This window comes from Enhydra lutris, unplaced genomic scaffold (genome assembly GCF_002288905.1).
Source record: "Enhydra lutris kenyoni isolate GAN:26980312 unplaced genomic scaffold, ASM228890v2 scaffoldscaffold68, whole genome shotgun sequence".
Taxonomy (NCBI): domain Eukaryota; kingdom Metazoa; phylum Chordata; class Mammalia; order Carnivora; family Mustelidae; genus Enhydra; species Enhydra lutris.
The window spans coordinates 1,367,797-1,382,561 of NW_019154152.1; the positions used below are offsets into that span (position 1 = coordinate 1,367,797).

The window sequence follows — 14,765 nt, forward strand, 5'->3', positions numbered from 1 at the left end:
GCTGGCATATTCTCAGTGAGGGACAGAGAGGGGAACACCTCAGCAAGATGGGCAGGAATGTATCTACTGAGAGACGAAAGCCTTTTCATTGCAGGTCGGAGAGGATCAGGGACTTCTGGAAGAAGGAATAATCCAAGCTCCGAAAGAAAGCTTTCAAGAGGCAGTACCAAACAGCATGGCTCCTCCTGGGCTACGAATATATGCCCACCAACAGCCTGACTCTCTGACACCTGAGGGAAAAGAGTCCCCATGAGTGTTTGTGGTAAGGGAGATGCCGAGCCCCCAAGTTATTGGTAAACCCTGTGTGGAACAGGGGTGGAGCGGAGGCATTCTAAAAAAGAAGAGAATTTGTTAGAGCCAGTTTCCTTGGGAGTTAAATATGAGGAAAAGGAACCAAAGACTTAGTGTGGTTTGTAGTATGTAAGAACAAAGGGCTCGTCTGCAGGAAGAAGGCTCCGTCTCACTGATACCGCCATCTTGACTACAGCTTGACTGAACGTCTGAACTGGGGAATCTGTAGAGCAGCAGAGTCACTCCTCGGAGAGCCAACAGCACCACAGAGAACGTGCCTTCCAGAGCTGACATTTGCTTGGGGAGAAAAAACATCATAGAAGATTGCCAGCCTCTCCCCAGACCAGCTTATCCCCCGTATTTCTGACAGAGGAGTTGCTATACCAAGTTATCCCAACAGGAACCAAAGATCCTCAAAGGCCTTCACACCCTGTCATCGGTCCCCTCTCCTCCATGCCCACAGCCCTCCACAGGACTCAGCATCAATTTCCTGGACCATTTTAACTGCCTCTAACTAGTTCTGCTGCCTCCTCCTCCAGTCCAGCCCCCACATTGCCACCAGCTGGCTTTCTAAAATAAAAGTGCTGACCACGTCACTCACCTCCTGAAAGATGTCTACTAGATTTGCACTGCCTACAGAATAAACGCCAGAGTCCTAACTTGCATTAATTCATTCATTTTTTTCCTCACCAATCTAATGTGTGACGATCACCTCCTGGGTGCCAGGCTGTTTTATGTCCTGGGGGTGGAGTGGTGAATGAGACAGGTAAGACAAGCACCCAGCCTCATGGATTAACATTCTAGTAGGGTAAGACAAGCAGTAAAGAAGACAAATAAATCTATCATATAAAGGCAGGTAGTGGTGAGTGCTAATGAAGAGAAATAAAGCATGGTAAGAGGGCCGAGTGATGGGGCCAGGCGTGGAGTAGGACAGTGCATTGTTAGTCCTTGAACAGAGGGACTATAAGTCTATTCCTCTCTGCCCCGAACCTCCTTTGAACAGAGAGCAGAATGGAATGAGGGTCAGCCAGGCAGGGATGTTGGGGAAGACTGATTCAGGTGGAGAACAGTAAGTGCAAAGGCCCTGAGGCAAGAAAGAGGAACAGCAAGAAAGCCACAGTGGCTGGGATGGAGTGAGCAGAGCGAAGAGTGCTGAGATGATACACGGAAGCAGGAGGGGCTGGCAGGCCATGGCAAGGAATGCAGAGTCTACTCAGAGGATGCTGGGAAGCCATCAGAGATTTTGGCAGGGAAATGACACAATCCGATTTACTTTTTAAAAGGTCACTCTGCCTGAGTCTGTGGAAGACTGACAGCAGTGAGGCTGGAGAAGAAACAGGGAGACGGGCTGCGAGATGGGGGAACATCTGGATGACAGTAGGGAGATGTGGTGGCTTTCAGTGCTCTGATGGAACAGCTGTCAACAACTGCAAGTAGTGAGGCTCCAGGGAAGGAGCAGGATCCCAGACGATGCCTGCATGTTGGGCCTATGTAACCAGCGCAATGGCCCTGCCATGGAAGATGGGGAAGACAGGGGAGGAGTTAGATCTTTGCCTTTTTTTTTTCTTTTTAAGATAAAAATATCAAGACTTGTATTTAGTTATGTTGGGTCTGGGATGCCCATTAAACATCCAAGTGTGGATACCAAGCGGGCAGCGGGCGTGAGGGTTGGGGCTTGGGAGAAAGGTCCGAGCTCATCACTGTACAGATGACCACAGGTCCTCCATGTCTTGGTTCCAGCTGGAGACCCACGCCCCTCCAGGCATCTCCTCCTCCAGCCTCTGGCCTCTGCTCTGTCACTCCTCTGGCCTGGAATGCTCTGTCTGAACTTTTGGAGGGTAGACTCTTTCTTGTCCCTTAAGACTTGCTCAAAAGTCACCTCTTTTCTAAAGCCTCCCTGCCCCGACTGCCAGGAGAGAGCCCCTCAGCCCTCCCTTCTCCTACGGTACCCTGGCATATGCCCCAACAACCTTGGGTCACCCCACTTTGCACCTTTCCTCCATGTGAGCTCCTTGAGGGCAGTGACTATGAGACTGTTCCTCTCTGCATCCCCCGCCCAGCACAAGGCCTGGGCATGGTCTGCTAAACGAACTGTTCTCTCTGTAATGAGGTGCACAGGAAACTACAGGTGTGCGCAGTGACGCACACTGCGGCCGCCATCTGCGAGGGGAAAAGGGCAGAAATCTGGTGCTTCCCTGCAGCACCAGCACAGCTCAATGGGGTAGAATGGTGCCTACCTCACAGGAGCTGCTTAACGATACAAAGGAGTTTCAGGAGATCTAAGAGCTGAGTATCTCAGGGTGTTGCAAGGTACCCTGAACACTGCCACCCCTGAGAAACGTGTCTTGGGTCTCACAGCAGAAGCCCCAGCAAGTCCAAACTCGAAGCACTCAGGAGTCAGACACAGAGGGAAGGAAAGTGCCCTCGTTTACAAGGCCTCCCGGACTCGGGAGAGAGAGCCCAGGAGCAGGGCCTATTTGTGCTCTTTTGCAGACATAAACCACCAGTATCAGAGAGGTTAGGTGACTTGCCCAAGGTCACAGGGCTGGGATGTACCAGAGCCAGGATTCACAGTCAGGTCTTCCTGAAACCACTGCCTGCGTTCGTTCCTTCTGGCACACTCCACAGCCTCCCCATATCACACTAGCTCACAGAGCAGCCAGGAGCCTTAGGGACCCAAGAAGCCCCCGAGCGTGCTGAAGAAATGGAACTCTGGAGAGGGGCTGTGATGCGCCAGCTGTTACTGGGGAGTCATCAGTGGGACGGAAGCTGGAATCCAAGTCCCCGACTCCCTCACCGGGCCCTGGGAGCACTGCACCTGCACTCTGTCAAATACCATAAGGCAGAGACAGAGCCAAACACAAACCTTTAACAGTCCACCTAGCTGCTCACAAGTGTCCCAGAAGTAAGAGCAAGGAGAATGGGAAATTGTCTTTTGTGTCAATGACAACTGCTGCGTGATCCTGGGACCCCACTAGCAGGTGGGACACTAAGTGAGGAGTGCTGTCACTGCCCCAGGAGGGTTATGAGACCAGCTGCATGGGGAGCTGACCTCTCATCCCTTTGGGCAAGTGTTGGCTGCCCCCCTACTGTGTGCCAGATGCTGAACAAAGCAGCAGAGGCCAGGGGAAAGCAGCCCGGTGTAGAACCGTGGCTCCCCGACTTGTGTAGTAATCAGCACATTATCCTCTCGAAGCCTCTGTTTCTTCATCTGTGAAGAAGAGTCCCTGTTTCACAAAGTTGTTCTGGCCACTGAACGGGATGTCACATGCCCCTGGTATACGGGAGTGACGCAGCGAGCATCAGATGGCTGATAGTTGGTTCACTGCTGAGAAAGAAAAAGAGCTTACTCATACTGTAGGGAAAAAAGGGGATGGGAAGAAGGTAGCTACACCAGCGCTCTTGTAAAAATTTAGCAGAGTAAAGGAGCATCAATCCTCTGAGGATTTACCAAAGCATTAAGAAACTCTTTGGGAAATTTGGAGTGGCTGAATATCTTAAGGCAGCGTGGGGAGAAGGTGAGGCAGAATGAGAGGAAAAAGGAAAAGAGAGAGGATGAATTTGAATGTATCAGTGTATTGGTAAGAGTCAATGAAGTTAACATACATACATACAAAGTAATGTCTCTTGGCGGCTAATGAATGGAGTTGACTGTGCATTTTTATAGCCTTATCTTCTCCGTCAAGCTCCTATTCAATCTTCAATACCTTACTTGCTTAATGACTTCTTCCACCTCACCCCAGGTTAATTAATCTCTGCTCTATTAATTGATTCTTACCAATGTACACATCAGATTGTGTCTGTGTATTGGGTTCCCCTACCAAACAGCAAGTTCCTGAGAGTAAATATTGTGTATGAATCATCTTGGTGGCCTTCCTCTGGCTACCAGGATCCCCAGCCAGCAGCTTGGAACATCCCCAGAGGACAACCTTCTCTCTACAGCAGAAAAATGAGCCAGGACTCACATTTATAAGTATCTGTTCTGTGCTGAACATTTGAGAGGCACCATTTAAATCTTAATTCATGTATTCCTCAAAATGCCCCATAAGAGAATTATTATCCCTATTTTGAAGAAGAGGACACTGAGGCTCAGGGAGGTGAAGTCAACAGCCAAAGTTTCATACTGTTAGTAAAAGTGATGAGACCAGGATTTGATTCTGGGTCTATCAGACTCCAGATCCCTGTTTTCCCTAGACCAGCCCCCCCAACCCCCCCGCATGGGTTTAATGAAGCTGAGGGCATCCTGGAAGGAGGAATGGTCTGGACGTCAACTCTCCCTGCAAGTTCATCAGTGAGGTGACTGCTAAGGAGCTTTGACCAACACACGGTCATCTGTTAGCAAAAGCCAGACACCAGGTCAGAGAGACAGAGAGGAGGCCTCTGGAGAAGACTGAATTCAAAATTTCACATGCAGTTAGCACATGGTAAGTCGACCATTTCCCCAGACCCATCCTGTCTAAGGAGAAGGAGATACATTCTGGGTCAGCGGTTCTCAGCCACGTGTGATCAAGTATGTCAACTGGTGGAGAATTCCCAGATCTTTCCTAATTACTGGGGAAACATTCAAGAATATGACCATAAGTGTTAGCACTGCTAGGAGAAAGCTGTGGACATAAGTGACCACAGGAAGTCTGGGACTGTCCCTTCCTTTTCCTTTCTCCACCTCCAGCTCAGTAAAGGAAACTTCCATGATGTGCTATAGGCAAGTTACATCTCAGCCTTGCAGGGGCCTGACTCCGCCGCATTTGGACTCAGAAGACCTGTGTCCAAGGTGCTGTTCCTTGGCACACTCGACACAGCAGATCTTCTTTGGGCCTGAGTGTCCCCAGATATAAAGAGGGGGAAGAGGGGAATGCCTGCTTCACAGAGAGGTCGTAGGAAGGGAGCTATGAGATAACCCCTGTGGGAAGACTCTGTCCATGTAGAAGGGTGTTCAGATGTAAAGACGGGGTGCTGGGAACCTCAGGTACCTTACTGCGTCCCCCTCTTCAAGTAAATGTCAGCCCAGCCTCTGTACTGAGTGAGGGCTCCAGGGAGAACCCAAGCAGCGCTGGGAGAGCCCTGGAAAAGGAAGCTGTGATTTGGCTGTTACTCTTCCAAAGACTATCTGGCACAACTCTAATCCTTAAATATGTATTTATTACTTTTAAGATTATTTATTTATTTGAGAGAGAGAAAGAGAGAGAGAGAGAGCGCACAAGCAAGGGGGAGGGGCACAGGGAGGGAGGGAAGCAGGGTCCCCATTGAGCAGGGAGCCCAATGCAGGGCTTGATCCCAGAACCCTGAGATCATGACCTGAGCCGAAGGCAGAGGCTTACCCCACTGAGCCTTCCAGGCCCTCTCCCTTAAATAAGTATATAATAATTAAATTGGCTACAATGGTTGAGGAATGTTTTTGTCATCATATAGGATGATAACCATAGACTAAGACAAATGTGTTATTCTGATGGCATATGTGTGACTTTTTAAAGTGTACTTTTTTATATGTGCTCAAGCAAAAAAAGCTAGATTATTAAAGTTATAACTAGATACTCTTAGGTGGGCCATGAACTAATACAATCTTTTGGAAGGGTAATTAGGCTGTATCGATTCAAATTTTAAATGCGAACTATTTAAGCCAGAGGTCCCACTTCTTGGTATCTATACCACAGAAAATCTCACGCAGAAGTTCCCAAGTGGGCACAGCCCCGGCTGTAGCAGCAGTCAGCGCAACAGCCGAAGATCGGAACCTGGGTGTCCGCCAGTACGGAATGTGAAATAAACTGGAAATGTAGCCATACCATGGGGTACAGCTGTCAAAAATAATATGGTCCATTTCCCTGTACACAGAGACTTGAAAAGATGACCATAATAATTGGCGGTTACCCAAGAAAAGCCCACGGGCGGGGATGGCCTGCAGGACAGAGAATCTCCAAGCCCTCCCCTATTTCAATAAGAATTCTGCCAAATTACAACTGTTTCAACAAGACGGCTAATAAAAAGGATTAAATGTCTTGTTCAAATTTACAACATTGTAAATTACAGAATTAAAGTTCACTTGTTTTCAACCTCTCTTAAATAGAGGCAATCAAAATTTATATCCTGCATTATCCAATATTTCATGTTGACTTATGAAGTCTTGCTTGAGAGTTCTTGCTAATGAGGAAATCCCACAGGGAGGAGAGAAGGTGACTCCTAAATCTGAAAGGGCCTCAGTGAAACCTGGGTTCTCATAAAGATGTTAGCTTATGGGGTAAAATAACCTTCCTATCTGTGGACAAAGTTGCTCATGAAAATAATTCTAAATCAGTGCAGCATCTAAGAGGTGTTGCTCCACCGCTAATTGTAAAGTTTTAAAACAGTGTAAGCATGGAACCAAATACACCTGCAGGCCAGCTGTGGCCCGTGAGTCGGGTTTCCAACCTCTGCCCAAAGTATTGACATTGTTTTTTTTAATGGGTAATTTTCGTTCAATTTTATTTTCAGAAGGATGGGAGAAGGCAGGGAAATAATACGGAATGAGAGTGAAGCACTTGGTACCTGGAATATATTTCTAACATGCTTGAGAAAACAAGGGTAGTTGTCCATACCAAAGTGTGAAGAAATTGTTTAAATTTACTTGGCTATCCTAGGCTAAAACGCTTGAGAGTGAGAATTTCCCAGGTCCAGAGCAAATTTCCATGACTTGCTGTCAAAAGATCTACAAGAACTTACTCTGCTACAATGCATTCATTAGCTGTTGATCCTAAGACATTTCAAATAACAGCAGCGAGCACAGAAAGGCTCCTGGTGCCAGGGGCTACTCAGGCGTTTGGCACCCGGGAGCACTGGTGTGGGTCACACTGGGCAAGATTCCAGGACAGGCCTAACAAATCGCCCTCCAAAACGAAAACCCAAAACAACCAAGACTTTAGACTTCATATCATCAAATTGTGCTCATTTTTTCCAAAGCCCAGACAGTAAGATATGTTTGTGCTAATAACAATATCTGCACGTAATTTGCAATTCACAAAGTGCCTTTCCTATCCCCTATCTCACTCCTCAGAGCCTTTAACTGCATTTTAGGCTTTGTATTTTGTCTAAAGTTGTCTTACACCTGTTATTAACTTTTAAAGAACAAGAACAAATCCTTGGCATTTTTGACACCCCAGGGCTGAGCACATTTTCATTTCACTCTCACAAGAACCTCATTGAGATGGTTACTATTACCACCATCCCATTTTCCAGGTGAGGAAACTGAGGCCTACAGAACTTGGGTGGGTTGTCTGAGTCACGTCACTAGCAGGGACAGGGCTGATGTTCCAAGGCCAGGGCCTGAGACCAGCACGCGAGTCCCCTTTAAAGGTAGTGTCTGTGCTTTAAGCCAATCTTGGTTTGCTGCTGGCAAAGGCACGGAAGGCATGGTCAACGTCCTCCAGCTGCCCCTCCCCCATGCCCACTTTCCCCATTGGGTCAGCAACTATTTTTTTAATTTTTATTTTCCCCACTCAAAACCAGGGTGAGTCACTCGGAGCTCAGCCAGCCTGGCCCCAGAGGGCCCTGGAGGCCCAGTGATGTGCCCCCCCACCCCAGCCCCAGCGGGACTGGCTTCCCTGCCTCTAGCCTAAGCAGGGTAGCCCAGCCGGCTGGGGTCTAGATGGGGCCTTTGCAGCACTGCTATCTGAAAAGGGGTCTGGAAAACAGGTGCTGACAGTCACAACAACCCTGTGAGATGGTCAGTGAGGTACCAAAGAGGAGGGGTGGGGGGACAGGGAGGCGCCTGCAGCTTGGGAGACGAGAAAATATTTATTTAGCCCGTGGTTATGAAATATCTATTATTCAAGGCCCCACATCAGACCCGTGGGAGGGAGATACAGTCTCTAATGTGCACCAGGATAAGTTATGCAAATAAAAACAGGGAGCAAGAGGCACACACGCCCCTTCACCCACAAACACTCACCGACACAAGCACATGCACACACAAACTATCAGCAGCTGCTCTTAAGGTACTGACTTCAGTCCTCCCTGACCTGCTTCTGCAGACCCCTCAGCCATGCCTCTACAGGGTGCTGCCCCGCCCCAGACACCACCCCTTGGCTGCCCCCACCCCCTCCATCCCCCGACCCCCGGGGCTCCGGAAGGCCAGGGAGGGCAGGCACACAGGTTGTGATGGCCTCAGCGTTCACAGCCATCACCAGAATGTGTGCAGGGCCAGAGGAGCAGAGGAAGGTACTGGCTCCATCCCTGGTGGGAGAACGGGGTCCACTTCTTTAGGAAGATGAGGGGCCCGCAAGTTGGAGAAAAGGGCAAAGGTAGTGGGCCTAGGGTCTGAGAGGAAGGGACCTGAGGCACAAACACTTCCTCAGCACAGAGACTCTGACACGGAAACAGGTGAGGGTATAGGCTAGCATGTGCGGGAGCCCCTCTTCGGTTCCAGGCCCAGATGCCCGTGGTGCAGGGGGCACAGAGGAAGAGTGGCCAGTCAGGGGCAGGCCCCTGGAGTCCTGGGCTCACCTTGCTGCCTGGGCCGGGGGTGGGGGGATGGGGGGGCGTTGGATTGCAAATGTTCACTTATCTACAACCACCCAAATAAACAGAGACCCGCCCCTGTGGCAAGCACCGTGAATGAGCAGGAGGGCGGGCTGCGTGCACACATGGGGCAGAAGGGGGGTGGCAAGGAAGAACGGGTCAGAGCACAGCCCAGTCAGGCAGGCAGGCACCTGCAGCAAACCTGTGCTCACCTGTCCTGCCTTATCTGGGCCTCAGGCCCCTAAAGGGGGGGGGGGGGTCTGTGGGATAATAACTATGACACTTATCGCAGCCAACACCTACCAAGGCCCTGGTACCAAGTGCTTGCCCACCAAGCACTCTGCCAGCACTTGCCTCATGGCTAGCAATCAATAGGAGAATGGTTAACAGTGACCATAGGACCCAGGTCTCTTATCAGGGAGATCGGGGGAGGCTCCCTAGGGGGAGGCAAATCAGGGGGAATGGACGCACATGAGGCAAACCAGAAGGAAAATGCATCCACTGAGGCAGGAACAGCTGCTAGAAAGTCCCTAAAAGGGAAAGCAGCATCCTAAGTCTTTCCCAGCAAGGAGAGCAGCTCCAAGCGCCTGCTGGAGCACCTTGGTCAAGCAGGACACCTCTGTGGTAAGAACGGCTCCTTCCTCTAGGAAGCCCTCCCGGATAACTGCGAGCCCCCATGCAAAAGCTGCATTCTCAGTGCAATTTCCCTGTTCTGCAGCGGAACTAGGAAACAGAGAAGGTGCAATACCATCGAGCTGACGGCCCCACAGGGAAGCAGGAGCACATACGCTGGCAACGGGCCAGGTGCACAGCACCAGCTCCCATGGGGGTACAGATACTGCCCTGGCATCTCGGGTCAGAGCCCCTTCCTGTCTGCCACTCCTTGGTGTTCACCCAGGGCTTGACAAGATCCCAGATGCTGCTGAAGAAGCCCAGGGACATGTCCACAAAGGACCACTAGCTGTTCTAGCCAGAAAAGCACTCTCAGCTAGACGACGGGGGAGGGAAGCTGTCAGTGGTGAGCCAGAATCATTATTTTGGCTAATTTAGGAAGTGTGGGACTCACCCAGGATGAAGCTGGGTAGACCTCATTCCTGAGCGTTCCTTGGTGGATTATTTTTCATTTTGAATTGCTATTACTATTCCATCAACAACAGGAGTTTTTTAAAAAAGTCCAGAGCAATGAATATAGAGAAGGGACATTCCTCAGGCCTCAGTATGCTGGGAGACACAACAGACACCCCGGAACCCCAATCCACAGCAACACAGCCTGCGCTCAGAGCCGAGGGGAGGGGCGGGCCCGCCGAATGCAATGGCCAATGAGCCTCCAGTTCCAAGTACATCTGACTGCATCATGAATCTGTTGTTTGGCTGCACAGACTTGGCTATCCCTACTCCTTCCACAAACACTTCCTGAGCCAGGTGCACTGTGCTGGCACCAAGAACCCAGAGATAGTGGAATGCACACGCTCGTGTGTTTGCACGTACGCTCGCAAGCACGCGCATGTGTCGTCCCCAGCCTTAAGGATCACAGTTTCCTGAGCATGACGACAGTTGGGCTGACAAGTGCTTTGCGAGAGAGAAAGGCAGAGTGTTCTGGGAGCTGGGAGGAAGGTCATGTCCAGGTCACAGAGAGGAGCAGGGTGGAAGGGAAGGTGTCCAGAAGAGTGAAAACCTGTCCTGAGCTGCTGAAATGGGGAGCAGGGGCGGGTCATACCCGGGAGGCCCATCGGGGATGACTGGCGGGAGGCTGGGCTGAGGTTAGAAATCCAGGGTAGGGAATGAGTGAAATGAGCAATGTGGCCAAAGTCCAGATCATGAAAGACCCGCAGGCCTGCCGAAGGGGCTTCAGTCATCCCACGAGCAATGAGAAGCCCTCGGAGGGTTTGCAAGAGGAGAAAACCATGATCAGATGAGTGAGTTATAAACATCATGCTGATAAGGGGTGTGGGGGCGGAAGGAGGGAGGACAAAAATGGACACAGGAAGACCAATTAGGAGGCTGTTGAAAGAAATCCAAATGGTGAGTCCTAAGTGAAGGAGCAGGGAAGGAGGAAAAGGGAGTGGACAAATAAGAGGGTGTCCTCTTCAGCAGGACGTGGTAACCCACAGGACATGACAGCTGAGGAAAGGGACAGAGCTAGGGATGGTCGTGCAGGAGACACAGCTTGGGGCTGCGGTTGCAGGCAAGGCAGGCAGCACGGGGAGACAGACGCATGGGCAGCAAGCGCAGGGGTGAGCTCCAGGTGCCTGGGGGCAGCGGCCAGCCATGCGGCCTTGGGAGGAGGTCCGGGGCGGGCCCTGAAATTCTGGGGGACTGCAAGGTGGAGGTGAGCCATGCAATGGCTCAGCCGGGGATGATTCTTGCAGTGATGAGAAAGTAAAGCCTTATTAGGGGCAAGGACCAAGGAAAGACAAGTGGTAAAGCAGGCTGTGGAGAGGAGGTGTGTGAGGCTGGAGGAGAACCAAGAGAGGCCAGCCAGGCGAGGAGACTGTGCGCTTACCAGGGAGGCGAGGGGGGTGCTCAGCGGGCCGCAGACACAGGGCCCGAACAGGGGGTCCACTGGGAGCAGTTAGTTAGCCGTTAGCCACTGGGGTCCAGCAAAAGAATTAAGAAGTGTTGACAGTTCAGCTGAAGCCTGTAGAACCCTCAAAGATAATTATTATGACTTTGCCCCCCAAAGCCACTCTGTCTCGCTTCATTTTTTGGCAGTGCCTTCCCGAGGACCCTAACTGAACTACTGGCCCATCACCCTCCACCCCCTTCTCTCACTTTATTTTACTTCAGGGCATTATCATGTCATTATACATCTCACACATTTATTCTGTCTCCCCTCCTAGAAACATTCTCATGAGTAGCCTCTTGAGGACAGAGAACTTGTCCTTTGTCACCTCCAGAACCACAGTGTCAAGAGCAGAGGTTAAGCACCTTGTCCCACACCTCCCAGCTCTTTAGAAACAACAAATATTTACTGAGCACATCCCACATGGCCAAACCACGCTAGATGCTGGGGAGTGTGGTCATGACAAAACAGGACCATGGTCTCAGAGCTGGAAGCTGGAGGTGAGCAGAGAGAAACTCCACACATTTAAACAAAAAGCAGATGACAACTGCCATGGAGCGAGGCCTGGGATTTGACTGTCCTGCCTCCCAGTACTATTTCCTTTCCAAACCCAAGACCGTCGCCTTCTCCTACGAAAGGCAAATTTTACCAGAGGAAACAGTTCAAGTATCTGGGGCTTGGTCTTGGTTTCTTCCAGAGATCCCACGCTTCCTGCATCCTTTCAACAGACTCCTAAGAGGTGGAAACACACACTATAGGCTCTGAATGTTTAACCTGAACAACTCTATGTGTCTCTAGTCCTTCTACATAAGTAGGAGGAGAAATTCCAGACACAGGAGAGAGGAAACAGAGAGCAGCGTGAACCAGGGATCAGATCTGGGTTCAAATCTCTTTGCCTCTTCATGGTTTGATTTCCTCACTGCTGAACAGGCAGTACTAATTCCCCTTGTTGGGGAGCTATTGCAGAGACGACATAAAATGACATCTACCAAGCTCCCAGCACTGAGCCTGGTACATAGAGTTCGAGATGTGGTGGCTCTAAACCAGTTACACCTGTTGCTTTTATGACCAGATGGCAAACTTCTAGATTCACACAAACCAAGCCAAAAACAACTGTAGAATTCAGACCAAAGAACGGACACTCGAAATACTCAGAGCTCAGACTGACATCTGGTTGGATGACTTGAGGAATGATCTCCAAGTCCCCTCTGTGGGCAGACTTGGCAGTAAGAAGTCTCCTTTCAGTTCCTTGGTCTCCCCACTTTTCTCCTTCAATATAGGCAAATGCAGCTATCTCCCCAACGGATCACATCTTGTCTTATGGCAAGAGCCCAGACATGGGCTGGATTCTGTGGTGCAAGTTGTGGCAGAGCTCTGAGCACCACACCTCAAAGGGAGCAGAAGAACACAATCACAAGCCCAATGTACACACAAACCCCCACACAAAGCTTGGCTCCAGAGAAGGAAATAAGAAACTGGTCATGGCAGGCTGTGCCTGCCTCAAAGCTAAAGAAAAGGTAACTGACATGCAAATGTCCAAAGCGTGCGTGTATCTCCCTCCTTCTACCAGACTCTCTGAGTGGTCTCTTTCACTAATGTCTCTGGTTCTGTCCTTCATCTAGGTGCAAGCCTGTGCAGCCTGGGGCCCTCAGCCCCCATTCTCCTCGGTGGCATCACGTTCCTCAAGGCCATCTGTAGCCAACTGGTCACCAGTTCAGCAGTCTTCCTTCAAGTCCTTCTCCAGAGTCCCTGCTGCCCCCTCATCTTCCCTTTGTGGGACTCTCTCCTCCTTGGCCTCTGGTTCTCTTCCACCACCATCCAGAGTTATGCACACTCCGCAAAGCTCAGTTCTCTGCTCATCATGGGGAGGACTCATTTAATCCTGTGGCTTCCCTTCTATGTCTCCGGACCAAACCTTGGTCCAGGCTTCAGCCCTGCCTCTCCAATTGTCTACTGGACATTTCCTATGGCTGAACCACTGTTATCCCAGATTCAGTGTATCTAAAACCAGAGCATCAGGCACCCCTCTCCGTCTCCAGTCTCTACATTTGTCAATAGTACTACTGTGAACTACCAAATTTTCATTTTCTTTGGCTCCTATCTTTAAAGTCCAAGAGGACTGTAAATCCTATGGTTCTCCCTTTGCAATTTCTCTTCTACTAGTCCTTCACTCCCACTTGAACCACTGTTAACCACACGATGTCACACATGGACTGCTGCTGCTCCTTTGAACAGGGCCCATACCACTTGTCTAGCTATCAGACGAAAGGTCTTAGCATGTCACTTCTTCCATCTCGCTTCTTTGCCCCCAAGTAACCTCAATGGCTTCTCATTGCCTCCAGGACCAAGTTCAAGTATCTCAGCCTGACATTCAGGATCTAGAGAATGACTCTGCAACCTGGAGCCCATAGGCCAAATCCTACTGACCACCTATTCCTGCCAGGAATGGTTTCCTGGGACCCAGCCACACCCACTCACTCACAGATGAGCTGTGGCTGCTTCCATTCTCCGACAGCAGGGCTGAGTCTCTGTGACAGAGACCACATGGTCTGGGAAGCCAAAAATATTTACTGATCTTTGCAGAAAATGTTTGCTAAACTTGGCCTAGAGTAATCCTATCCCACTGAAGGTCTTGCCCATGACTCCTCTGGATGAAGCTCTTGCCCCTGGGGGGCTGCTGCTGCAAGTCCACTTTCTTTCTCGCTTATACCCAACTTCTCAAACCCAAAAAGCTTATTGCACTCCTTTCTGGATTTTTTTTTTTTTTTTCAAAACACAGTCAAAGTCCCACCCCTCCATGAGGCCAGCTGTGTCCATCCCCTGTACCCCTGGACACCCCTTCTCTGGCCCCCCTCTCCACATCTATCGCAGAAACAGTGAAATGTCGCTTCTCCTTTTCTGCCCGTACTGCAGGCTTTTCGGAGCCGTGTCAATGATAACTTCCTTGCCCTTTTTTCCAAATATCGATTCTCAATAGCGTCATTCGGTAAGAAGGCATCGAGCAGACTTACCAGTGAAGATCTAGGAGTCCACATTTGAAAACTTAAGTTTGGGTCCAAAAGTGTGCACTCCAGCCAGCACCACCTAAAAGCCAACGAGATATGAGTTTAGCCTTAAGAGAGAATATTTATACATTGTCTTTGCATGTACAACCCCCAATAGGTTTTTTTTTTTTTAAAGATTTTATTTATTTATTTGACAGAGAGATCACAAGCAGGCAGAGAGGCAGGCAGAGAGAGAGGAGGAAGCAGGCTCCCCTAGAGAGCAGAGAGCCCGATGCGGGGCTCGATCCCAGGACTCTGAGATCATGACCTGAGCCGAAGGCAGCGGCTTAACCCACTGAACCACCCAGGCGCCCCCCCCCAATAGGTTTTGATTCACCATCCTTTCAGGATGCCCATTTCTGTTACTTGGCCTAGAAAAT

The 14,765-nt window shown here is 50.1% G+C and overlaps 1 protein-coding gene across 6 annotated transcripts in view; it reads right to left on the reverse strand.

Annotated features, from left to right (window-relative positions):
* Nucleotides 1-14,427, reverse strand: part of LOC111159457 (aryl hydrocarbon receptor nuclear translocator like) — a 66,207-nt gene extending 51,780 nt beyond the window's left edge. For 3 of the 6 annotated variants that reach the window (XM_022521952.1, XM_022521954.1, XM_022521953.1), the window contains exon 1: nt 14,353-14,393. The gene's annotated coding sequence lies outside the window, so the exon portion shown is untranslated. Of the gene's footprint in view, nt 1-14,352 lie in introns of all 6 variants that reach the window. The other 3 variants (XM_022521950.1, XM_022521959.1, XM_022521951.1) reach the window with 2 other exon arrangements.
* Nucleotides 14,428-14,765: the final 338 nt, after the last annotated feature.